The sequence below is a fragment of the Tribolium madens genome, unplaced genomic scaffold, assembly GCF_015345945.1.
Source record: "Tribolium madens isolate multiple individuals breed KSU strain unplaced genomic scaffold, Tmad_KSU_1.1 Scaffold_97;HRSCAF=244;Tcas5.2_LG3a, whole genome shotgun sequence".
NCBI classification, from domain to species: domain Eukaryota; kingdom Metazoa; phylum Arthropoda; class Insecta; order Coleoptera; family Tenebrionidae; genus Tribolium; species Tribolium madens.
The window spans coordinates 3,716,781-3,742,986 of NW_025401069.1; the positions used below are offsets into that span (position 1 = coordinate 3,716,781).

At 31.3% G+C, this 26,206-nt stretch overlaps 1 protein-coding gene across 1 annotated transcript in view; it reads left to right on the top strand.

Annotated features, from left to right (window-relative positions):
- Window positions 1-217: 217 nt before the first annotated feature.
- LOC123014292 (irregular chiasm C-roughest protein-like) overlaps window positions 218-26,206 on the top strand; it is a 224,724-nt gene continuing 198,735 nt past the window's right edge. The window contains exon 1 of the mRNA XM_044413333.1: window positions 218-350. The gene's annotated coding sequence lies outside the window, so the exon portion shown is untranslated. The remainder of the gene's footprint in view (window positions 351-26,206) is intronic.

A 26,206-nucleotide genomic window follows, 5' to 3' on the forward strand; every position in this document is an offset into this window, starting at 1 on the left:
AGCGGACGAAGTCGCCCTCTCTGCGCCAGCGCGACTTTTGCCGGGTTTCCCTGGATAAATCCAGCTCCAGTTTACCGTTGTCGAAGTAGCGAATTGGTGATATTCACCAGTTTTTCCGCACTCACCACGAGTTTTCCGACCACATGATAGCACAAAACTTGTGTCAAATTGCTGCTTGTTTGATTAACTTTGCCACATCCAGGACATTGCATAGGCTCTTAAACTTTACACCAAAGTGAAAAACAGTAAAAAACAATTTTTGTCAATTTAAGCTGTCTGTGAAATAAATATATCGTTGTGCTTGGACTGTTTCAACAAATTATTTTGTCGTGTTTTTGGATTATTGCAAGGTAAATTTATGGCGTTACGTGCATGCTGAGGCTTATTTTCTTTCCTTTCTCTTCTTATTTTTCCGCATCGTGTCTCGAGCAAATCTTCTGCTTTTACGGTGTAATAAGCCAATATATGATTTCTCGCTCATACGCACCATCAACGATTTTTTCCAAATAGTAAAACATATTCACCCGTAACTAAACGGCGAACCAATTTAGTAGAGTAAAAAATATAAATTTTTATAATACAATTTCATTCATGGCATTGCAATTAAATGTAATTCTCCGCGTAAATTTAATTTGTTTTATAAAACAGTGTTTCCGAGTTTTTCATATTGGCTGAAATTCCTAAACCCATCTATTATGAGGCAATTTTTGTGTGTTCGTAAATATTCCAAATAATTCTTCATCTAAATGTTTATATTTTGGCGTAAATAAAAAAGAGCATCAGAAAAGTAATTTAGTCTATGCACTAGGACCATAATAAGTTTATTTCAAATTATAAAACTTATCACCAAAAAAATAATTTAATTAATTTAACGTAATACAAGTATACAGTGAGCGGCAAAATTATGCAATAATCTTATTAAACCTGAAAATATTTTGTTGTGGCAAAAATGCACAATTTTTAACTTTGTTTAAGATTTCACATTTTTTGATTTTTGAGTATTGTCATCGACATTTTTGTAAATGAAAACCCTTAATTTTTTTAACCAATTTGATAGATCTTTTAATTGTCAAAATGACAACACTCAATATATTATATGTTACATAAAGTTTTCGAAGAAAAAGTACCAAAAAAGTGAAATAATATCAACAAAAAACCAAAATTCAATTTTAAATCAAGTTGAGAATTTTGTATTTTTTAAAAAGGAAATTGACCTGCTCTAGCAATTTTGTTAAAATAATTTTTTTTCAGTTTTAATAAATAAGATTATTCCATAATTTTGCCGCTCACTGTATAATCATTTATATAAATTGTTTAATTCTTTATGTCTAAAAACTAAAGGTAAATTGGGGGTTATTGATAGATAACAATGCATATTAAAGGAAATCAATAGTACTTATTTATTTGTTTCAAATACACAATCGCGTAATGAGTTTACAATGCCATTATTGATCTTAATACAATTTTAAATTATTATTAATTTTGTATTGAATTAATCAAACTTTTTGCACGTAGGAGGTCAGAAAAGTATCAACGTGGTTTAATTGCTTTTGTGACAAGATGTAACCTTTCAATTTCTAAACCTATTTAGAATCATTTGTCTTATAAATAGGTTTGCAATTTGCGCCTACCGTGTCGTATGTAAATTCGTGTGAGCTATGTAAAGGTGTATTCGTAGGCGGTCGACTTTTAAATGTTTAAATGTCAACTTAGATGTTATGTTAATAACTATATTATTGCTGAATACAGTGACACTTTCCTAAGTATTTAACTAAAAAAAATTGCACTTAGCAGTTTTTTTAATGCATATGTGTTGTTAAAAAATATATCTATCTACTCTTTGTAATTTTGCCGAGTACGTTTCCTAATTTACTAAAACGTGGTGACAGAAATATAAATGATCTAGAGGATGACTATTTTTCGCATTCGTACCCCTTGCGACTTAAATATAAGATGCGGAACGGTGAAAAAGCTTTTAGCAAGATTTATTGATAAATCGAAATAATTTAACAGACGACGGTGAGTAATAAAATTTCGTCTGATTTTAAGGCTGAATTCACACAAGGGTTAAAATTACGCAAGGCTCAAAGTATCTTAATCTTGTGGAAGATTTGGACTTAGAGAGAAATTTAATTTTCTTTATATAACATTATTTTAACAATTTTTGTTTCAATATTGGTATTACAAGTAGAAAGTAAGACATTTTTTTATCAAACGGTTTTAAAGTGAGTGTAAAACTGCTTGAATTGACGCAAAAAAACCTAATTTTATTTGCGTAAAGTTTTACCACATAAATCAAAATAGCTGACCTGTTGTTGAAAATTTTTAAGGATTAAATAAGTTAAGTACATATGGTGACGTATGTTACTGATATTTTTGTTTAATTCAGTGCAGTTGAATATTTAAAAAAAGAAAATAACTTCACAATATTTTAAAGGGTTTATGTTTATTATTGGAAATAAAATTGAAGACAATGGTGGCAAACTGCAAAGTGTCAAACTTGTTGTTTTTATATGATATTTTTATATTATTTCCCGGCGCCTCCACCATATTGCAACCGATCTGCTCTCGGGATAAATGTTAAAACTAAAGCTAACAACAGATTAATTTAACAACACTAAAAAACACTTTAAAAACAAAAAAAGTGATTAAAATATTGTTATGTAGATAGTAGAGTTACACACAAACTCGTACATACAGGATATTTGATAAAACCGCAGAAAGTTAAAATAAATAATGGTACGTATATTATTAACAAATAAAAATTGTTTTTTTTCCTGTTTTTAAACAATAGAATTATTAGAAATAATTTTGAACTGGAGTATATTAGTTTAGTTTTTTGTTTATACTTGTACGAGTAGTATATTACGGACAACTAACATTTTTGACAGCACTTAAATATATTTCTTTTGAAAGCATTTAGTAACAAAGCTGGATTACAATACAAACTACAAGTTTTAACTGTTCCACGGCAGTTAATTACTAAATAAGTTACGTCAACCAGTTGGTGAGGAACACAACACTCATCAAATTTGTACAAATACTGTTGTTGCCATTTTTTTTATAATTAAGCTAGCGAGAATGTTGCAATCAAAATTCTGCAAATTAAAAAAAACCTTTAAATCGATTCTAGACCACAATGGTCTTGTAAAGCAGTAATTGACTTTGTCTTATCTGCGTCGCTTTGGAATTACAACGTGGGAGTGAAAACGCAGCTATAGTACGTGCGTTGTAATTTTCAAGAGGCAAGCCGCGGCAATTCCGGTGGTAATTTGTCGAGGTGTGCGAATAGGAACTTTGCTCGTAACATTCTGAGTTGTTCTAGATTATTTTGCATCGATCGGTAGGCTGGTAGGTACGGACCAAGTAACTTAGACACATTTTTTCATTTGGGGTGGAAATTACTTCCAATTCCAGGCTTGAAACAGGCGTAACTTTCTTACAGAAATACTCGATTTCTACTACAGGAAACTCTTACGGAAAAGATTAATAAAAACTTTGCGCATTATTATTAACTTTGAATGAAGTGATTTTTCCTGAACCCACTACGTAGGATTGGATTGTGGGATGTCCTAATTCTAAGTTTTCCTTTCGAGGTTTTACAGTGCAATGGATTTAAGGGCGCTTAATGCTTAAATTTAATTTTGTAAAGCCTTACAAAAATGTTATCACCTGCTTCGGAGGTTTTACATTTTTTTTTTTAAAAAGGTGTTTATTTTTTTCTCTGTATTTGAGATGACTAACATAATATCTTATAGGTACATAATAAAATTAGGATACAAATAGTGTTTTAGGTCGTAATTGGAAATCAATACGGAATTTAATTACGGAACAAAAGTAATAGTACCATTCGTTTTTGTCAGATTATTCTGAACTTCCACTTTCGTTAATTCTTTGCGAAGTATAAACCACTAAGTTTCTGTAAGTGGCTAGTACGATTTCCTGTGAAGTGGTTAAACATTCAATTACCCTTAAATTACATAAATTCGGGTCGTAAGTGTCGAAGCCCAGTTTACTTTATGTGAGTAGCGTGCACAAACTTATCCTGTACTGGTTCTCAACCATTATCTACCAATTGTGGTTCTTGCATGTGCCTTAAATATTAACAAAAGTATTGGGATCATTATTTGAAGTGAAACAAACTTCAATGTTTGAAAAAGTAAGTCATTTAATAAATAGTTTTAGAAGAATTTTTAAACCCATTTGCATAATACATACATTAGGTTTTACACTTGTTTTGTTCAAAGCCAAAATGTGTATGTACAATATTTATCTTGTCAGTTGTTTACATTTTTATGAAAATTTGCTATGAGACAGTCATTTTGAAAGCGTATGTTCCCGAAACAGGTAATGATAACATCACCTCACCCTTATGTTTACCATAATTGAATCATAAACATGACGTATCACCTGAATCAATAATTCAAAAATTTCTAGGAAATGCCAGCTGTTGTACATAAAATCCATATTTTAAATTTGTAATTCAAGCATGCATATCAGTCTATCATAATATCGATTATGTTAAACAGACTACGTGCTTTTGGGAATTGTTGCTTACCAAAGAATTGATTTTATATCATTCAAGTGCCTGTACAGATTGATTATTATTTCATCAAAGTCACTTGACAGTTATTGATGTATGGGTATATCATCTGTAATAACTTTTATTCAATCATTCAAAACGGACGGGGAGAGATGAATGTTCATGAATTCAAGAAGCAGCATTTAATTTAAAAAAAAATACAGCGCATCAAATATATCCGAAGACCCTAAAATATTATAATTGTAATTTTTTTTTACAAAACATTTTTAATCTCTTCTATAGTAGCAGTTGATAACTCCTAATTTTTATAGTTGTTTTACTCTAAAAAGTTAACTGCCACAACCCCATTTTTTGTGTTTCCAGAGATAAAGTAATACGCATTCTCAGAGTGCTGAATATTGTGGTAAAGCGCCAACATTTCTTCATCTTCATTTGCGTTTAAATTGAAGAGCAGGATTTTCACAAAGCCATACGCATTGCGAACTGTTGACTGTTTCCTTATTTTATGAGGAAAATGGGTGAAATTCGTTTTTCGAGCTACCACACAAAACTACAACATCTGTTTTTTGAACCAGATATACTTTGGAAAATGTATAGTTTTAACACTTTTTATTTATACATTTATAACAATTGGTTGGATAATTTTAATTAAATCACAACAGCTCTTTTAGGTCATTCTAATTAAGGATTCATACACGCTATCAATATCGTCCTCGGTCCTCACGCAACTAACATTCTACTACCTATTCAAAATATAAATGTCTTTAAATAAAAAAATTTAATGCATATATTTTTTTTCGAATTTGTATAAGTAAAATCCACTGTTGGTTGCATTTTTAAAAAGACTATTTTCAACTCTCTATTTTGATATTTCGTTGTCAGCACCGCAAAGTGTGTGTAATCCTGAAATATGTATATGAAATCTGCCGTGCAAAATGCAAATGCAATGGAACAATTCATAATAAAACGATGATATCCTCGATCATATCCGTACAGCGTGGGTTGGCTCACAGATGTAGGTATATTCCCGTTATCATCCACATCACTGTATGCTTCAGCAGCACACGTCGCCCCATAAACTGATAACGTCTCAATATTACAGGTTGCCGCTGTCGTAATAGAAAATTGTTATTGGTAATGATAGTGAAACCGGAGAAAAATACCTAATATCTTGTATTAAAGCTACCGACTCTAATCTGTTCAAAAGTCGGTAACGTCTGCATTTGATTTTTTGATCAATTCAGTGCACAACTGTCAGCAAAATTTGTTCTTTGTTTCAGAAATAAATATCTGTTGGGAAGTTTGTTTAATTATTCGGCAATGTGCTTTTACATTTTTATTGATCTGAATTAAATTAAGATTTACATGACTAGCAACAAACAAATAATTAAAGAATATGACTCAGCAAATTTTGTGGCAAGTATATTAGCTTTCGCAAAGTTTTTCACGCTTTATATTGTACTTAATAAAAATTTATTTAATTTTTCTGAAAGGAAAATGAATCTACGTATGTACACTAGACTTGAAATATTCTATCTAAATTACTGTAATTTACTTGGCTATAGCAGACAAATGTATTGATTTTTTCGTCAAGTGGAAAGCTTTATTTATATTTACTTGCTTCTGTGTAGTTACACAATTGGGCAAATATTTTCTTAAATCTTTCTTTTTCTAAACAGCTACCTTACCTTACTTCAAGGCTATCTCTAAATATTTTCATTTTATCAATTTTATTATACAATTTTGGCACTTTTTTCATAATGAAAACTAATTATATGATATGAATTTTGTTTTTTGAGTGTGGGAATTAGACATCGCAAAATATTCTTTTAAATAAATTAAACTACATTTTCATTTTGCCACATTTAAATATTTTTACATAATTGTTAACAAAAAATAAAAATCTTTGTTAAAATGATGAATAGTTTATATTGAGTTGAAATTTTGTTGCCATATTTATTCAGAATGTGTGTGCAATTTGTTAATTAAAAATTTAGAGTATTTCCAAACGCTTGTATGTTTTTTTTCAGAAAAATGAGTGTCTAAAATTGAAACAAGGGATCCGCAATATTAAATTAGATTTCTTTGCCACAAATGCTTTGCGTTTAATGCTAATTCACCCCAATAACATAAACAAAATTTGAAAGTAATTAGAAAGGGAAACAAGTTGACGCACCCTACACGTCTGTTTGAATAACTGCACAATTCGCAATAGTATTTTCTTCTGGAATGACAATGTATAAATTCCGCAACGTTTTATTAAAGGCTTAAGTGAGATTAAACACAATTTATGTTTGCAATTGTGATTGTTATAATTGTTTTAAATTGATAGGAACGATTCCTACAAAGCAATTTTAAAAGGTCCTATTCAGCTAAGTCCTTTTATCCTTTAAAATATTATCTGTGTTCGAATCGACTACACTGAGTAAGTCGAATACTATCGAATTTATTATTAGATAGTGTAAAATATATAGATTTATTGAAATTAGTTTTGCAGTTACAGGTAATAAAAACTGATTTATGCCACGACCACATAGTAAAATCCGTTTGTAATGCAGTTGTGATATTTTCACAATGTAAATTGCAGAAAAGCGTTTTCGAACTCTTTGATCGTAAATTAAAAAACTGTGACGGAAAAGCCCATAAAGAGATATTATTAGATAATTTCTAGCGATTTGACGGTAATTTTTCAGCTTTTAAAGTTTCAGTGGATAAAAGAGAATGAGAAATAAATCCATTGCGAGAAACGTTTTTCGCTTGTTGCAATGCAGTCAGGAAGCAAATGTTATTTACACATCACTGCTTTACTCGAATGTACAATGTATATATAGTAGAAAAGTCAACTACAATAAGTAGCAAAACAAGAATTTGAATATTGAACTTAAGTGCCATCGTAATGTATAGGGAAGATTTCTTAGTTAGAGCTACCATGTGAATCTTCTTTCTATGCAGGTATCTACGAGTATGGTAGGAAAAAGGTTACCTACTTAAATAAAAATGAAGTAATGAAAAACACATGTTTTGTGTGTGGATTAGTAAAAAAATAAAATTGTATTTTACTACAAAGTACGTTGTTGTTTTTTCAAATATTTTTTTAAGTTTATTTTATTTCCTAAGTACATATTTAAGTATTCAAATTTAGGATTACCCTCGATTTATTATGTAACAGCAAGAGAGAATATAGCGATTATTGATTCGATTTGTTTCCTTGAGTTTGACAAGAAACCATTTTAAATTTTAAATGTTTATTAAAATTTATTATGAAAATGGAACTTCAAATCAACATTTTTTATTCATAATAAGTGAAAAAGAAATGCAAAGCTTTTAAATTTTCAAAAATAAACAAATGGCGTAATAACTAATAAAACTATATCTTAGTAATACTTGTATATATTTACATGTTTATTTTATATTTGTTTTTAACAAAAATGGATTTTCAAGTCATCAAGAATTTTGATTACAATAGACGTTTCAGTCTCATGCTAATATAATAGTACACTAGGTACATATTATGTAATGTCACACTTTGTAAACATTTGTAATTTTTTTGCAAAAATACTTTAACTGGGTAACAATATCAAAAAATTTTCACTTTTTTACAACTCGAGACACCAATAAAGCTCAATTTAACCAACGCACCTGAATTATTTAGATTACAGACTTCCAATTTTACATTTTAAATGAAATTAATCAAATTCACCTGGTATTAAGGTGGAACGCTTTGCAGTGGACAGCCTTCAATTACTAATTAAAGCAAGCAATATTTCATCCGTAAAATAACCCCCAATGAGAAGAAAACACAATGCAATCGTTTAATTCCTCTTATTCCCCAACACGCAGACAATCAATACTCAGGAACAATAGTCTGGCAATTATTTCGCATTGTCCGATTTTTTTATCCAGAAGGATGTTGGACATTTAGAAGTTGACAGGATCGACGAAGGAACACCTAATTGGCCGGTTAATTGAGACTTCACGGCTTACTAAGTGCTAAATTCATAGCTCTATTATTCGCGCCAAGTAAGTGTGTCCCCCAATAAGTTCATGATGCGAATTCATGATATCATTGTTGATGCAGAGTGCAGACATAATAAAACGATCTATAACTGTTTAATTTAGTTTGTGTTTTATTAGTAGAAATCTTGTCAATTTTGAAAAATTTAAAAATAGTAAAGTGTTTGAAAAGCTGTGCGCACCGCACTGTAACTTACTCTACGGTTATAGAGCAAGCTTATATCTGGGAAATTGAATAACAGTGACTAATGATTTTGTCATATAATTAATTACGCAGCTGAGAAAGTTTTTATTAATTTCATCCAACATAAACACTATAGCAACTACATAGCAGGACAAAAACACAAAAAAAAATGTTTTCATGAAATGATGTAGAAGTATTGGGCAGGGTCGGAAGTGAACAAAATAATATTGCCTGAAGATGGCTATCTCAAAAAAAAGCCGAAACTTGTAGCTTGTATAACAACAAATTTTGAGAGAACAGAACTTAAGAGAATAATTTTTCCCTTTATTATAACTAAAAAATCACTCACAAAAATGGATCACTGAATAAAAACATAATGTCTGTTTCTATTTTTAGGTAAAGATTAAACTAAAAATAATGTGTGTTATTTTCTGTAAAGAATTACTATAGATATTAGTTTTTGTCGCCCTCATTAATTTTTTTTGTCGCCCTCATTAATTTTTTTTGTATGCAATGGAGCTTTCTGAGTTTGTTAAGTGAAACTTCACATTGTGAAAAATGATTCATAGTCCAAAATTAAAGAAAAAAAGAGAATAAGAAAGAATCATCATTGTATTTTTGAAGCTTTTGCATTATTATTGGGTCCATTAGTGTGTTACTGAAAAATCACAAAAAAATTAAACAGCTAATGCTGTATATAGATATTTTTTCCAACAAAAATCTTGTTTTAGTAGTACGATTAATTGGCTCTTTAGCTTATCGTCAACATCCTGAAAATAATTACGGCCATAATATTTGCATTAAGAAAATTTCTAAAAGGTATGTAAAACGGAAATACCTTAGTAAACACCCTTTTTAACCTGTAATGGTTTAATTAAATATTACGCAGTATAGACACGAAGATGACCCTTGAGAATAATGACACCAATAATAATGATGATGATGACCCGCATAGGTGAACAACCAGTCGCGACTTCCACATATTTAGCATGAACTCTGGTCTTACTTATGTACTTAACACTAAAATAGACTTTCTTTATGATTCATTTTATGATAGTGAAAAAAACAATACATTTTTAAAACTGTGATGATTTGATGATTGGGAAACTTGTATAAATTTCTCGATATATTTCGTATTGTAAAATATTTATATTGATTCATGTGTTCATATAGTAGGTAAGTAGTAAATTTTTCTCGATAAATAGAAATATTCTTATTTGGTATACCGAAATTAAAACACTAAGAGTAAGAGTATAATAATTTGCATCATGCGTTAGATAAATATGCAAAGTGTAAGAAGATGAATGCTCCGCTCATTTTATTAAATTGTTAACAACTAGCAAACCAATCGTATTTGAGCAAAAATTACACTGAACAATTTTTTCGTAAATTTTTGTTATATTATGGTTATATTATGATAAATTATGGTGCATTCAGTTTTATTACAAAGTACTTATGTTGAAATAAATAGAAAACCCCAAATTTAGATTTCAAGATTTTTTTCAACTCAATTTCATCATGACATTTCAAAAAGGTAAAGGTAAGTTTGACTTACACTCCCTTTGATTACTGTTTTCAATTGGTAATTGCAAAAGGGCGAATTAAGTGACTATAGCACCCTACATTAATTTACTATGTACCCATACGATAATTAAAAAAAATAAAACATTCAGTTTTAATTTTGCTTTGTGTTGTAAGTTTCTCTAGTTCTTTAAATCACATCTTGTAAATAGATGTCATTTTTCCAATAAAGCTTCTGTTTAAATTTGAAAAGTTGTAGAATCAATTTTATGTCAATCACATACGCCTGCTTCCAATCTTTTCCATATGGAGGAAATGTCTGTTTTAATAAAGATAAAATTCTATTAAAAAAAACGAATGATTAGAACCGACAGCGGAATTTGGGTAAAAATCAGAGAAACCCGAAAGTTTTTCGTTTGCTTCATACTATATCCACATAATTCCTCGGAATAATATTTTAACGTGTCACGTTAAATTCTGAAAGTTCTAGTATAAAAAATAATGTTTATGACATGAAAAACCGAGATTTCCACTAGCAGCTTTGTCACGAAACACCGTGACAAAGACAGTTAGACTGGCGTAAGAGAGTGTGAAAGAAAACTGTACATCGTAGTAATTCGCAAAAACGACTACTCAAAACGGACCATTCGCATCTCGTTCATTTTCATTGATATTTCACGACCCATCACCTGAAAATCGAACAGTTTCGGCCATCATCGGCCGAATAGAACACAGCAACGCTCCTGAAACGAAAGCTGTAGCTCCTGCCGAGCTCGCAACGGTACCGCATTGCGCCAGGAGCTTGAAAAGCTCTCTATATTTAACAGAAATAAGGTTTGAAATTGTATGCACTTTCAGTTGCTTCGCTGTTACGGTGAGAACACTGCTAGAACAACAGAAACAAAGGAATTTGGACCGTAAGAATGTGCGGCTAAGGTGACGCTTAAAGCGTTGACACATGCTTTGCTGTAATGCGACCACAGCGGTCGGGTTCAACTTCGCAGATATGTAAAAGCTATGTTTGTTGCACTTTCGTGTTACAGATGATTGAACATGTGACCCGGCGTTCGTGATGAAGGAAAAATAACCGTGTAATGGCATTTTTCGAGGATAATTGCGTTTCTAGACGGCTTTTTGAGCTTTTAGAGTAAGATAATGCTGCAATTAGCAGGACCCTAAACAATTAGCTTAGTTAACTGCAAAATCCACATCTACCATTAGGAAAATTTGATGTGGATGTTTTCTACTCAAATGAAATCAGTATTACAAATGGAATGACCTGGAAAATGTCAAGTTCGTAAAACGTCATGGCAATCGCATTGGACGAAATTACCAGAAATGTAATGGACTTTATTGGACAGATATACCAATCAAAACAAACAAATAACAATACCTACTTACAAAATTGCCTACACTTTTCTGATGCAGTGTCTTTACTTTAATTATTACTTTTAATTTTACATAAAATGTTTAAATTAACATAAATAAAAGAAGAATGAACGTCTAAATCAAGCGCGTTTCTTTTTCAGAAATTTTCTTACAAAAATAATTTTACTACATGCTTATAATTGCTTATAATTTGATTTCAATATTTTTATCAATACAGCGTTATTCAGGAGAGGATTATTTTTAAAATCTTTTTCGCAGCAACCCATTATACATATTGCAATAAATGAATCCACGACGGCTATTATTTGTTTTGACTCTTTGAAATTAAATCAAAAATCAACTCTCAAACAATGCGACGTTTTATTATCGTTTACCAACCGACTGGGAGCATGAGCCGAAGAACGCCTTTTACATTAAATTAACTTGTTAATCTATTTGTAGACTTTTGTTGACATATACAGAGTGATTCACGAGGAATAATGAGCCTGACCAAATTTTTGATGCAACCAACATTACAGTTGTCGCAAAATAACTTGCGAAGAGTAATGGTGGTTGATCGAGAATTTGGTCAGGCTCATTATTCCTCATGAATCACCTTGTAGAGTGTGAAACCTCCACATTGGTGTCGAAAAAAATATCAAAATAATGCAACATAAACGAATTTTAAACCTTTTGAGTACTTTATCCCAAAATGTATATTACTAGTCATCGGTAACATTTGAGGTAACAACAAAAAAAAAATTATTCAAAATTTTTACCGTTTTATTTTAACCGTTTTTTTAAGATGGAGACACTTTTTTTGTGCCTATTTTTGCAAGTTTTAACAATTTTTTTAAACATGTTATTATCGATTTTGAAGAATTACCCTCAGAGATCATATTTGTAGGTATATCAGGATGCATATTTCTTTTACTAAAGTCTCGATGTTGTACCTAAAAAATATTTTAGAAAAAAAGTAAATACATAAAAATAAAAGCGTGAAATAAAATAGAAAGAATAGGAAATCAGTATGATCTATGTAGATGTGGAATTGGAAAACAAACAAATTACTGAAAGCTTAAAATATGTATAGTTATGTGTAATTGTGAAAGATATTATGTTAAGTATTATTGTAAGAGAACCGGGAAAATATTAGTTCAGAAGGATTTTGTCAACACCCAATAGAGTTTAGGTACTTACTAAAACTCTTGTTTTCAGCAACTAAGGCACAATTAAAACTTGAGTTCATACTGTCCGGTAAATTAACCTTTCCGACTCCATTTATTAGAGCTGGTAAGTGTAACTAAACAACACTTACCGGATTGATATCTTTAACAATAAAAAAACAAATCAGTTTATTTTTGTAATTTTTTTGAAACAGTATGAAATAAAATACCTACATAAGGATATACATCTGAAAGGTCTCTTTCAGGACTCATTTTAAGATTTAGGACTAGGCTCCTTCGTCTCTTTATCTCATTCGTACTGTAATATTTATTTTACCGCACTTATAACGTAAAATACTATTTAAAAATATTTACCTACATTATTATTCTCGCAATTCTTGTATTGATTTTCCATTATAATCTGTAAAACTTGATTTAATACTATCCGGCTTGAAATGCAGAACCGAGTGTTTATAGTATACAAAGATTACAAAGCAACATGAAATTCTATTGTTGAAGACTTTTACGTCACATAATTTATAATTCAAGCTTTTGTCAAATTTTTCCTGAAGCAATTAAAGTTGCTTGCATGAAAATGTGGGTCGATTATCGTGGCGGGAAGTAAATTGAACCATTGTGTGCTATTGAAGTGGTAATGCCATGCATATATGAAAGCTGATAACGTTTTAGATCAGACATGAGTTGAGTCGATGCAAGAAATTACCTTGTCTAGTCTCGCTGGTCTGTTCCAAAAGCACCGTTCACCCAATTACACGCATTGTGTACGAGTATAAGCTGAATCGATGTGTTTGCCAGATTACTAGACATAAATATTCATTTATGTTCAGATTATAGCAAGTAGACAAGTCTTCCTTTGTTCTTAGAAAGACATTGTTTAGATTGTTTCCAAGCATAAAAAAATAAAGAAAAGTACTTAGTAATATAATTATTCAAATATAAAAAAGGGTCAGGTTTAAAATTTTTGAATAAATAGGTATTAAAATTTAATAATGGATGATAAAAAGATAAGCTTAAGTTGCAGGAACATTGTCTAAGTTTTAGTTATTGTTTTCCAATAGCGACCATTTGCTACTACTTCGAGCCAATTTCGAAGTAGTAAAGTATCGTCCATGTATCACCCTCAACGGACCAACATTTTTGTTCATTTTACTCTCGTCGGCATTTCAGCAGATTTCTTTTCTTTGTTAAACACGTAGATCACCCAACTTAAATAATGCTTTTATTCACTAATAAGGTTTAAAGCAAAGATAAAGCAATTTGGAAAATTAAATCATTATGTATCCTACACAAAATAAGTCCTCACGTTCTGAAGTGCACACTTTGTTCTTAATCAGAGAACTAGTGTATGAAATTAGCACGATAATAAAGCTCTCAACACATTTTCGTATAATTAACACATTGCAGATGAAACATGTGAAAAGTCCACAAACAATGCTAACAAGAGGAGGGAGTTAGAACTGTTGACAAGCGAATTCTTATTGTGAGAAACACAAAGAGACATATTGAAAATAAGTGTTAAGTTTGTACAGTAAAAAGTTTAACTGAGTTAATTAGTTTTATCGTTGGTTTATTTTAAATTTAGCTTTAGGGAAAGTTGATTCCCTATATAATGTAACGAAAACAGTGTTTGTTGGCTTATGAAATTACGGTCAGAATGTTTGCGATACACAATTGCGGATAGTTATACTAAACTTAGTTTTGCTTTGCTTTATGAAAGAAAATTTCTAGGTGTCTGTATCAGCATCACAGGTTCCTGCATTGCGTCCTTCCTGCGGTGTAAATCCTGGCACTCCCTGAGGCTCGCGTTGATTTATCAAAGCTATTGGCTTTGGCCGCTTCTGGAGTACACTCTATGGTAACCCCACACTTCTGACATCTGCTCGAAGAAGAAAATTGAGCCATAATGCGGATTCGGGTCGCAAAATTTATGTATTCGTGTCTCCGGAACGGACATGTTTCAATTTAAACATAAATTATTCAGACGAGGTTGTCGAGACTCAAAATATATCGGTGCATGTCGCCGCCATATTTAAATAACAAAAAGTTAACCCGAATTCAGTAATATCGCGCTATGCCGTACATTTTAATAAAGTATTAACAAAAAAAACCTGACATGCACTGACAGTAACCGGGCTGGAATACAGGTGCAGTATTTGATTTACTTCTTTAATAACATAGCTGCCAAGCCAAATCGTAAATAATGCAGAATCGAGAAAACGCTCCATTTTCCTGCACTGTTTGATAAGTTCGCCGAACCGAATTCGCTAACCGTGGAGTGACCCACGTTTTCGCACATCACACCCCGATTGAACATGACATGTGGAAGAATTGTTTCATTCTCTTTTATTGTGTTACCAACTCACTAAATGGTTTTCTAAACAATTAAGTAAAGTTCAACTAACTCAACTTCGGTGCAGGAAATGCCAATAAACTGTAATTACGAGTTTAACTCGACTGGAGGACAAAACTTGAACAAGTATTTCAACAGAAAATTAAAAAAACAAAATTTCTGAAACCACATAATATAATCACACGAATTGTTCATCTTGCGAGATTTAAAGCCCCGCTTCCGTGAACTAATTAAAATATGTTGTTGTTTGTTGTTATCTTGTTTATTACTATTAGTTCGTTTGACAGGGATTTGAAACTTTGGACTGGTAAAAGGATTACCGTTAGGAACGATACAAGACTACAACATGGACTCAAAGCCAATGCACAAAGCTTCTAAGCTCTGCTAATTATGATATATGAGAGACTCTCTTCGGGTGTATTCATAGCGAAATTACTAACCAATGGATTAAACATAAATATATAAGTTTGTTATTTACTACATGGAGGGATAATATCCCGCTTTAGTTGCATTAATTAATTTACAAAATGTGGGAAAAGTTAAATAAGCTACAATAATCACAGTAAATTTTCACCATTTTCTGTGGTGTTAACTCCGACCAAAGTGAATAACTTTTAAAATTTGAAAGCATTTATTACTTTACCACTAGACGCCTTTTACAACTCTAGTTAGTTTCGCTTGAATTGACTAACTTTCTTCTCTATTTGTGCTCTCAAACTTTTTGCTAAATTGATTTTTTATTTCGTTTTGCAGTCACAAATCCATCTTTGATTGCATCAAAGTATGGACATTCATGCACCAACTAGTCTTGCGAGCACAGTTAGAACTGTTATAAGATTTCACTCTAAAATTCAAGAAAACTTTTCAACATATCTACTCACAAGTTCTACCCATACTCGATCAATGTTTCACAATTTTTACTAATATCATACAGTTTAAGTATCACCTTACTTCAAAAAATAAAAATTTTAGCTTTAAAAACCAAGTAATAGTAGATTTATCGAGGTTGAAAGTGCTTCATTCTCAACGCGAAATTTGATGACCAAGGTGCGAAGCGCCGAGGTACCATGAAACAACGACCACCAAGGTTTGTATACAATAATACAGTTTAAAAAAATAGAAAGTCAATAAAAAAATCAAATCTTGAAATTGCATTTTGCGTTTTTATTAAATAGGCAATAAACAAAATATTCTGCTATCAAAGGCTACGTCAAAGTAACGTCGCGTCGTTTGTATTTGTTCCTTAGCTATATCTGTAGGAAATCATCTGATATTAATGATTATAGTGAAATCATGGAAAACTCAGGAAAGCTGCTGTACGAGCAACAAAAACTTTAAAAAACATAGGTTGGGAAACGGCTACTTGTCAACCCGAAAACTGAAAAGGAAGTGACCACTTCCCAACCTGAACAGTCACATTTTATATCAATTCTTGAAATGTCGTACTTTTTAAATATTTACATGCAAAGAACTTTGATTATTACTTTATGATTGTGGATAAAAATATTTTAAACATTGATGCATGTATATGTATACTCAAAATTGTTGATCGGACTTCACCCCGAGACGATGTGTTTCTAGCGGGATGAATTCTTTTAATGTTTTTAAAACATTTTCTAGAGGCGAGCTTAACCGAAAGGGAGCATCGCATAACTCTTCCGGTATTAAATTTCCCAAATGGAAATTCAATTCTCCAACGTGTGTACAGCGGCAGACGCATACTTAATGATGTTTACACAACTTTAAACATTGCATCTGTAGCATATAAGAGACTAATTTACACTATAAAGTAAGGTTGCTAAAACTGGTAATGTAGGACTGAGCTATAGGAATACATACAACCTGAAAGCGCTAAAAGCCGCCACATAACAAAAGAGAAACTGTGTTCTGCATTATTAACACCGACCAAAGTGAAATATTCTTGCACCTATGCAGGTAATGCGGGACACGTAGATATAGCCAAACATAGGTTATATATTATGGTGCTTTGTATGGTAACCCATCTCTGTGTTACAGTTTGCACGAGTATCTCCTATTCCTCCAGACATTAAACTTTCACGCAAACATGAAGAATGTTGCCATATAACCCGGGCCACATCTTGCACATAAATATTTATTTTGCAAATAAAATCGCTGCAACGTCAATAACAACTTAGTTTTTCAAAATTTATTACACAGCTTCGGACATTTCCTTCTGCCTTGAACCCTCCGTGGATTATCAAAGTTAGCAAAAATTGTTTCAAACAAGTGGCCTTTAAAATTATTTTTAAAACATTTTTTTATAGTGTCGGCACACACACATTTAAGTTTCTGTTCATTTATGTACAGAATATTTTCGACTACCACTTCCTGTCTTCAACCCGCATTTTCTCTTGAGACACCGCAATAAACCCCTTCTACTGAATTATTAAGAAAATCAGATATTCATGTTGCTTATAAGTAGTTTATTCGTCCTGCCGTAACCAATTATGTTAAAAGTTCGCTCGCTCTCTGTAAATCGATTTAATACTGGTATCTACAATTAGATCCGTTTCGAGCTTTCCTCTTGTGCTTTATATAAAATACATATGCCCTCACTTACGTGCCTCGTTGTATCCCAGTTTGAATTAATACAGAAACAAGTAAATATTAATTAGTTAGTGTTGCTACTTCACTATGATGAAGCCACGTGTCAAACACAGAATTACGTTTCATCCTCTAGTTTATATTTAAGTTGATTTCAATAATGGATGTAATCTGTCTGTTTCAAATTGTGGCTTTCAGTATGCGAAATTTCATGTCAATTTGAGTAACGACATTAGACCGATCAAACTGAAATACGGTTATAAATTATAGCACGTGTGACATGTATCTTGGGTATTTTATTTGCCAATGTATTGCATCTGTTTACAAAATGCATTTTTGCTACAGAATTTTAAAGTTGGATATTTTACTTTATTGAGTTTATATTCCAGTTTGCCAGTTTTACTTCTTGTTTTTTCACTTTTATTTCGTTATTCTAGATTAAACTAACTATGCGGCAAATACTACGAACTGTAGTTTCAAACTCTGACAGTTTAACGAAATTTGATAAATGGATAATCCTATGTATAATTGCATTCTTTAACTTGCTAATTATGGTACAAAGTAGAAAACATGTTGCTGTAAAAATATATTTATAAGATAAATCTACAAAATTATTAAGTAAATTAAAATAATTTAAGGAATTGTACAAATTGCAGACTACAAAAATTATGAAATTAATTAACGCTAAATACGAGAATTTTTCTGAACCACAAAAATGATTTTAATTAACAGTATTCAATTAAACGTTAAAATATGCACTTACTTTAATACATTCAGCGTGAAACAGAATTCATTCGATAGCTAAATGACAAGTTTATCTTGGATGCCTGACACCTGCATTAGCACTTACCCACAGTTATAAATTATTCATTTTTCATTTACGCCTGATATATTTACATAATTTTAATCAGCCACCAATTAACAGAAAAATAAATATTAAACGTTCCCACAAGTTGTATTCAAACTCGTAATATATCACTAGATATCACTAGAAGTGATTTTAATTAAATTTAAATACACATTGAATCGTAAATTCTAACATGACTATCTAGCACAAGTATGTACAATCACAATGAGATCTTACAGATTTAGTTGTGTTAACCTTCCAACACGTTTAAGCTTTTAATATAAAACGCAAAGTAACCTGACCCGTCTGTTTTTAAAGGATTTGAGGGTGCAGTCACAAAATTGTGAGCGTTTAAGATGACATATGTGTATGAAAAATGGAAGGGTCGTGCCTAGAATTAAAACCGAGTGGAACTCCAGCGAGCTGCGTCGCCGATGAGATATACTTATTGACTTACAGATTGACAATCACAAGAAATATGCGTTTTCCTCCATAATTGAAAATAATTTTGTTGACCTTAAAACTTTTAAACTTTTCACATTTTCTAAAAACAAAGTCGTCTTTGAGAAACAATTTTTTACATACAGAGTGGAATTTTTAATTGGAAGAAAATCCAAAATTTGAATATAAGGGATTTTTGTCAAAAATCTTGAAACAGGTCGATTTTTACTTTTCCTTGCGCATCATTTCACACATGGTTTTTGTTATCTGTTTTCTGAAATGCACAGCGACCTATAACTTTTTTTTCAAATGTAATAGTATGACAAGTGATACCTCATTTGAAAGAAAGCCCACGCCACAAGGAATACAATGTACTAAGTCTACGTAATAAAAAAATGAGAACAAATTCTTAACTTGAATTCTATTTAATGCAATTAATGTTCAAAATCGGCACCGTTCTTTTCCGGGCAAATTGCAAATCAAAAGTAACATGCATTTCTTATCTTTTGCAACATTTCGGCTGATTTGCCGAATTTTATACCTAAAACGTTCCTTAAATTTTTCAGTGTTATTTGATTTCGTCGCAAATCACACACGAAATGTTGCAAAAAGTAAGGAATACATGTTACGATCGTTTGCAGTTTGTCAGGAAAGGAACGATATCCATTTTAAATATTTGTTGGTTTTATCTTATAAAATTATAAAATATAAAATATTAAAATACCTGTTTCAGGAGTTTTTACAAAAATCGCTTATATTCAAATTATGAATTTTATTCCAGTTAAAAATTACTTTGTATGTATTTATTTCAAACAAAATAACGAAGTGTTTTTCTTAGTTGTAAGATTCATTACAAGAAGAAAAATTAATTTTAATAACGCATTGCGTTGGTGGAATAGTATATCCTGTAACTAGTTAAGAATATGGCATATTCTGCATAAATACGTTAATTTAAAATTTAGTTCTACATGCAGTTTACTTCCATTTAATTTAGACTAGACTGCATCAATTGTTATTATTGATAATATTTGAAATTTCTTTGAAAATAATTCTGTCATGTTAGGGTTATTTGAGAGACAACAGTATAGTTCAATGGCTGGTAAAATTAATCAAGGAAGCTGTTCCAGAACATAAACCGCCGCAGTTAGACTACAACTGTGAGTTAACAACTGCAAATTAACAACTGCATCAGTGACAATACACTTAACACAACCGAACTGGGGATAGTGTTTCAGCACTTGGTGCATTCAGAGATCCTCTACGGTCATCTAATTTATTCGTTTAGTTTGCATGTACTGAATGACATTGTGCAAACTTTACGGGTTAAAGCTAAAAAGAGACCAGAGGCGATTGTGTTTGTTCAAAATCTCTAGCTGTAATTCCAGTGTAATTCACTGATTGTGTTGCTATCTTTTGCTTTCTGCTAGCTCATAGTGTATATATTTTATAATAATACAATTTAACTTGATGAAAAACTTTAAACGGCATTTGGCAGGTTAATAAAGTGAATTGGAGAAAAAAATCCAAGATTTATATTTTTAATCTCTCAAAACAGATATATTTTTGTGGTTAAATTCAGAAGAAACTCTTTGAAGAAATTTGCAGCAATAACAGAAATTCGATCATTTGTGAAATTCGTTGCAAAACACAGTCGATTTGGCAAGCGCTTTAAGCATTTCCTTATGCAAACATAAACTTGTCTTTAATAGCTGAAGTTTAAACGATTTTAAATTTTACGTGGCACTTTTTGCGTCTGTAAAAACTGATTTAAATTCTTGTGGCATTCATCGACTTAGCTTGACGTTTGGGTACCAGTGAGTATAGAAGATAGCGATTTTATGAACGGATTTATAAAGGATTACTCTAATCTGTATACACAGGAGTCACAGATACGCTTTACCCTTCGGAATAATGCCAAGATTGTTACATAGTTTTAGTCATTCTCGAATTCTGTCACAGGACGAGTAGCAATAATGGCCGTGATATGGGGATTAAGCTACACTTGTGTGGAGATTCGAGTAATGTTATTTTATTTGTGTCCGACACAAATTCAACTGATTCAACTTCAGAAAATTGAAACAACTGAATATCGCTCCTAGTTGATAGTGTCCGGAAGCTTATCAACGATGACCATATAACTCGTAAACCCTTTTAATTTCATTAAAAGTTTGTGAAACTAAATTTCATATTCCGGCCTCGACGGAATTTTGAAATTATTAGCATCTGTGTTAATTTTTCAGACAAATTATTCAACAAGCAATATGCAAATCTCTAGTAATTGTGCTTTCTCCCTTCTATAACTTCATTTCGACACTCGGAGCTTTGACTCCGGTTAGCTCCATCTTGCTTCGGCTAATGTACCGGAAGGTAAGTGGTTGAGCGCAGTTTTAATAGAATAAGACGGCAAATGTTTCACACCAGTTTATTTCAGAGTATTGCAGTAATTAAAGTTATAGCAAAATGGACTAAACACAAAAACTTTTTCCAAATGAAATCCAATAAAAGCATAAAATGCTTGTTCATCATCTTTAAGATATTCACCATGCAACTGAATAAGGTATATGTGATTTTTCAAAGTTTAAAGCTTTGAAAAGAAACACTAATTAAATTTAACTATGACAAGAAAACAACCTTCACTTGTGCGGTCTATGTCCAAATGATTTTCACGCTTACAATACAAATAAATATTTTTCTAGACTAATTACTCAAAGATCAATTAGTGATGTATTTATTTTTCAGTTTCTAGATCTACTCGTGTATTTGTAAAAACAGGGCTCACTTTTTTAGAGACATGAGATGGTTACAATTTTTCAAAATATCTAAAATAGTTACTGCTACGGTGTTACAATTGTGTAACAAATAAGTAGATTAATTAATTAATAAAAAGATACCGAAATTCTTAATTTATTGTAATATTTTGATTAAAATTTTATTTAAGATTAATTTTATGGCAGGCTGTATAAATAGTTCCAATTTGTTTATGTTTAATGTTTTATGTCTCGTAAATCCTTCAAAAAAACATCTTATTGCAAAAATAATTTACTGAAAATTCGTACGATACAGTGGTGCTCTCCTATTAAAATACATTACACGCTTTGGAAAGACAAAGCACATTTCCTAGGTAGATAACAAAATTAAAGTTATTCGGTGAATATAAAATTTATGTCTGAATGGGAAAATTGTATTAACCTCTTTTCCTCTTACGAACCAACCAACATACCATATCAAGTTTTCCTACAAGTTCGTATTATTTAATAATGTAGGTAAACGAATAATTCTTGATTATGAATTCTGAGCGTTTCGCAATTATTACCACGTATCTCTGTTACCCACAGAAGAAACATTTTAGTCCATTAAATTAAAAAAAGCATTCTGTCACAATATTGTCGGTAATTTGATTATTGCGCTAACTTCTGGCTGGATGTAATTTTTTGTCGCTTGTTTATTAGCGTTCACACCACATCGTAGGTAATTAAGTGTGAAATCAATTAGATCCCTTATTAGCTTTCCCCATGGATGGCAGGCAATATTTGACTGTTAAACGAATTTGACTGCTGAAAAATTTATAACAACGTTGAAAATAAATTACCAAAGCGAGTTTTAAAACTGCAGGCAAAAAACGGAGAAAATGTATGCACAAATTGGTAACAAACAATTGGCTAATGGGAAGGATTACTGCTTGGACGCTGTATCTAAAGCCTTTTATATTTACGGTTATTTTGTTGTGTAGTTTCTTGTTGGTTTTAATCACCCATCGATTACGAATTTTAATTTGTTCGCTTTAAACTCATGCAATTTCCTATTTTTAAAAGGAGAACGACTTTGCATTGTTGATAATTTGTCCATAATTGAAAATGTTATGAAATTTGGATATCCTTAGGCATCTTTTTTGATGTAAATAAATTGCTTGCAAATAAAGATAAACAAAGATTGGATCCGGCGCGGCGCTCTTACTCTTTGAGGTGGATCGATGTAACATTCTCCTGAAACAACACAGTGATAATGGCGTAATATAACCGGAAGTAAAATTCACAATGTTTTGTTTTCGATTCGTGAGGTGTGTTAGGCGATTCACGGGAGTGGTTCAAAGTCCATCACTAATCAATAGTTATTAGGGCACTTCCATTTTTGATTATAGCAGCATTTACAACACCGAAAAGAAAACAGCCTATAGCTGTCAGAGTACTTATAAAATGGTAACCGAAAATACGGTACGAATTGTTTTTTCTTACATTGCAATAGCAGCATTCTGTACTCGCTTGTATTAAAGAAGTGGTGAGGAATTTAAATTTACTTCTAAACTAGTGACTAAAGGTAAAATTAACGTCTTTCATGTTTGTTGCTTGCGTTTAGATCGGGTAAAAAATACAAGGTAATTCAAAAATGTCAGACCAACTCTCGAATGGTTATAGAATACTTTTAAGTAAGCATAAAAGTGAATTCAGATTTTTGTTTCAAGCTTTTTTAAAAAAAAACAGAACTGTCAATTTTCATATTATCATGTAGGCATCTTATTTTTTTGTTTGTTCGTTATCATACTTAATTTATTGTTAAATTTGCTACTTTGTTATATGTTTTTTACACTATCAGACACAATTGGTGATTCTTTTCAACAGGTATCTGATCAGTCTTGTAGGATCAGCCGTTTCTGCTAACCGGCCAACTAAATGCAAGTTTATACAGGGTGTTCCGACTAAACCCCACATTAAAAGTATTGGGAGTTTGAATAATCATATTTGTTTGAAAATCGGTACATAGCCATAATGCATTAAGTCCTCCTAAATGAAAATATTTTTAACATGGCGTCACTTCTGGTTATACCGGAAGTCGGTCTCAACTTTTTATTTTAAATAGAAAGGTATATTTTTTACTGCGTTTTTGGATTAATCGGGCTATTTTAAGGAGTTTTCATCAGCTTTCCCTATACCTAAATTTAGCTGTTTTTCAATATTTGCAGTTTTTCAAAAATTTTTGGATCTGCACCTTCCACTTTAAAAATCGGTAACTCTGCTATTTTTTCAAATTTTGAATTCGTTTTTTTGGTGTTTGAAAGAGAAAGTTTCTTCCGGTGTTTTCAAATTTTGAAAAAAAAAATAACAAATCATACAATTTTAAGGTTACTTTTGTAATAATTCAAATACCCATAACTCAATTTTTTCAAATGAAATAACGCAATTTTTATTTTATTAAATGGAAGAGAATATAATTCTACATCGATCTGTATTAACATTTCCTATACCTAAATTTAATAATTTTTATGTTATGGTGACTTTTTGTTAAGACTTCCGAAAATCTATTACTAGCCACATCCGTTTTCGTATAGTTTCCTTTAGAAATCAAAAAAGTCAAAATTGTTTCTCAATAAACGTCGACAGTTACTTATTATTTGACAAATAGTGCCAAAATATGGAGAGTCAAAGCTACTCAAATTTAGATTTAATTAATTTATTTTGTATTTATGGAGAGTGTAACAAAATTATGATGTCGTTCATTAAACAAAAATAAATTTTTCTCACTTGTTAGCTTTAAATAATGATCGCATGGTAGAACCTATCAATAATAATTAAGTTTTCATAACTTTGATTCTTCATATTTTGGCACTATTTGCCAAATAGTAATTTACTGTTGACGTTTGTTTAGAGAAAATTTTGACATTTTTGATCTCCATATGTGAAAACCGGTGTGGCTAGTAATAAATTTTCTGTAGTCTTAACAAAAAGTCCACACCTTGAAAAATATTAAATTTAGGTATAGGGAATGTTAATACACATCAATGCACAATTAAATTCTCTTCTATTTAGTAAAATCAATATTGGGGTATTTCATTTGAAAAAATTGAGTTATGGGTATTTGAATTATTACAAAAGTAACCTTAAAATTTTGGGATATGTATTTTTTTTTCAAAATTTGAAAACACCAGAAAAGGCCTTTTCTTTCAAACGCCAAAAAAAACGAATTCAAAATCATAAAAAATGGCAGAGTTACCGATTTTTAAAGTGGAAGGTGCAGATCCAAAAATTTTTGGAAAACTCCAAATATTTCAAAAACGACTAAATTTAGGTATATGAAAAGCTGATGAAAACTCACTTAAAATTGCCCGATTAATCCAAAAAATATACCTTTCCATTTAAAATAAGAAAGTTGAGACCGACTTCCGGTATAAGCGGAAGTGCCGCCATCTTCTAAATATTTTCATTTAGAAGGACTTAATAGTTTATGGCTATGTACTAATTTTCAAATAAATTCGATTATTCCAACTCTTCTAATGTGGGGTTTAGACGGAACAGCCTGTATAATCTGAACGGCCAAAAACTCAACCTTAAATCTAATCTTTGAAGAGCTATATCTCGTAAAAAAGGCTCAAACAATTTTTTGTCATGGGAACTTTTAACTCAGCTGGATGTCCTTTATGACCACCCAAGAGATGGTTCGATACTTTTGAATCATCCTGTATAGTGACTTTATCTAGGAAATAATCTGCCTAACAGAGTATCTCATCTGATTCGACAATATCGGATAAACAGATTTGCTTAGCATTTCTGGCAAATAATAATGACATTTTCCTCAAATGAGTATGGAATAAGCAGTGAAATATTGAACACTCCAATGTGCATAATTTTCGCATTTCAACAAGGCAACATTTCCTTCCGCTCGTGCCTTTGACTACAAAGGCAGTATATAAATTCTTCATCTTGGTATCCGTCCTGAATTATGTCTGGGTAGATACAGAGCTCTTTGGATAATGAATTTTCCAGATATGTTTTACAGTGCCATAAAAGTCAAGCGAACTTATGTCACTCCAACGAGTCGATAGAGCGCAAACTAAGATGTGGAATTAATAGAGATAGATGGTGCTATATTAGTTTGTTTGCCAGAGTTTGTAGACCAGAAACTGTTAATGGATCAAATTTATTATCATTATTCTCGGAGTATGCCTTTTATATTGCTACTCCTAATTATGTACCTCCATTAGCTGATTGGTTAGTTGTCGATTTGCCATTTTATCAAAATTGAATTTTTTCATCGTTTGAAAATTGCAAGAGTATTAAAATTTTGCTCAGCGGTAACTCTCTCGGGACAATCTTGAAGAAAATATATTAAACACTTTAACTATATCCAGCGGGGCATGCTAACATGCGTTCAACCCTTGTCATATGTCGCCTTATGCCGTCATTTTCAGTTCTAC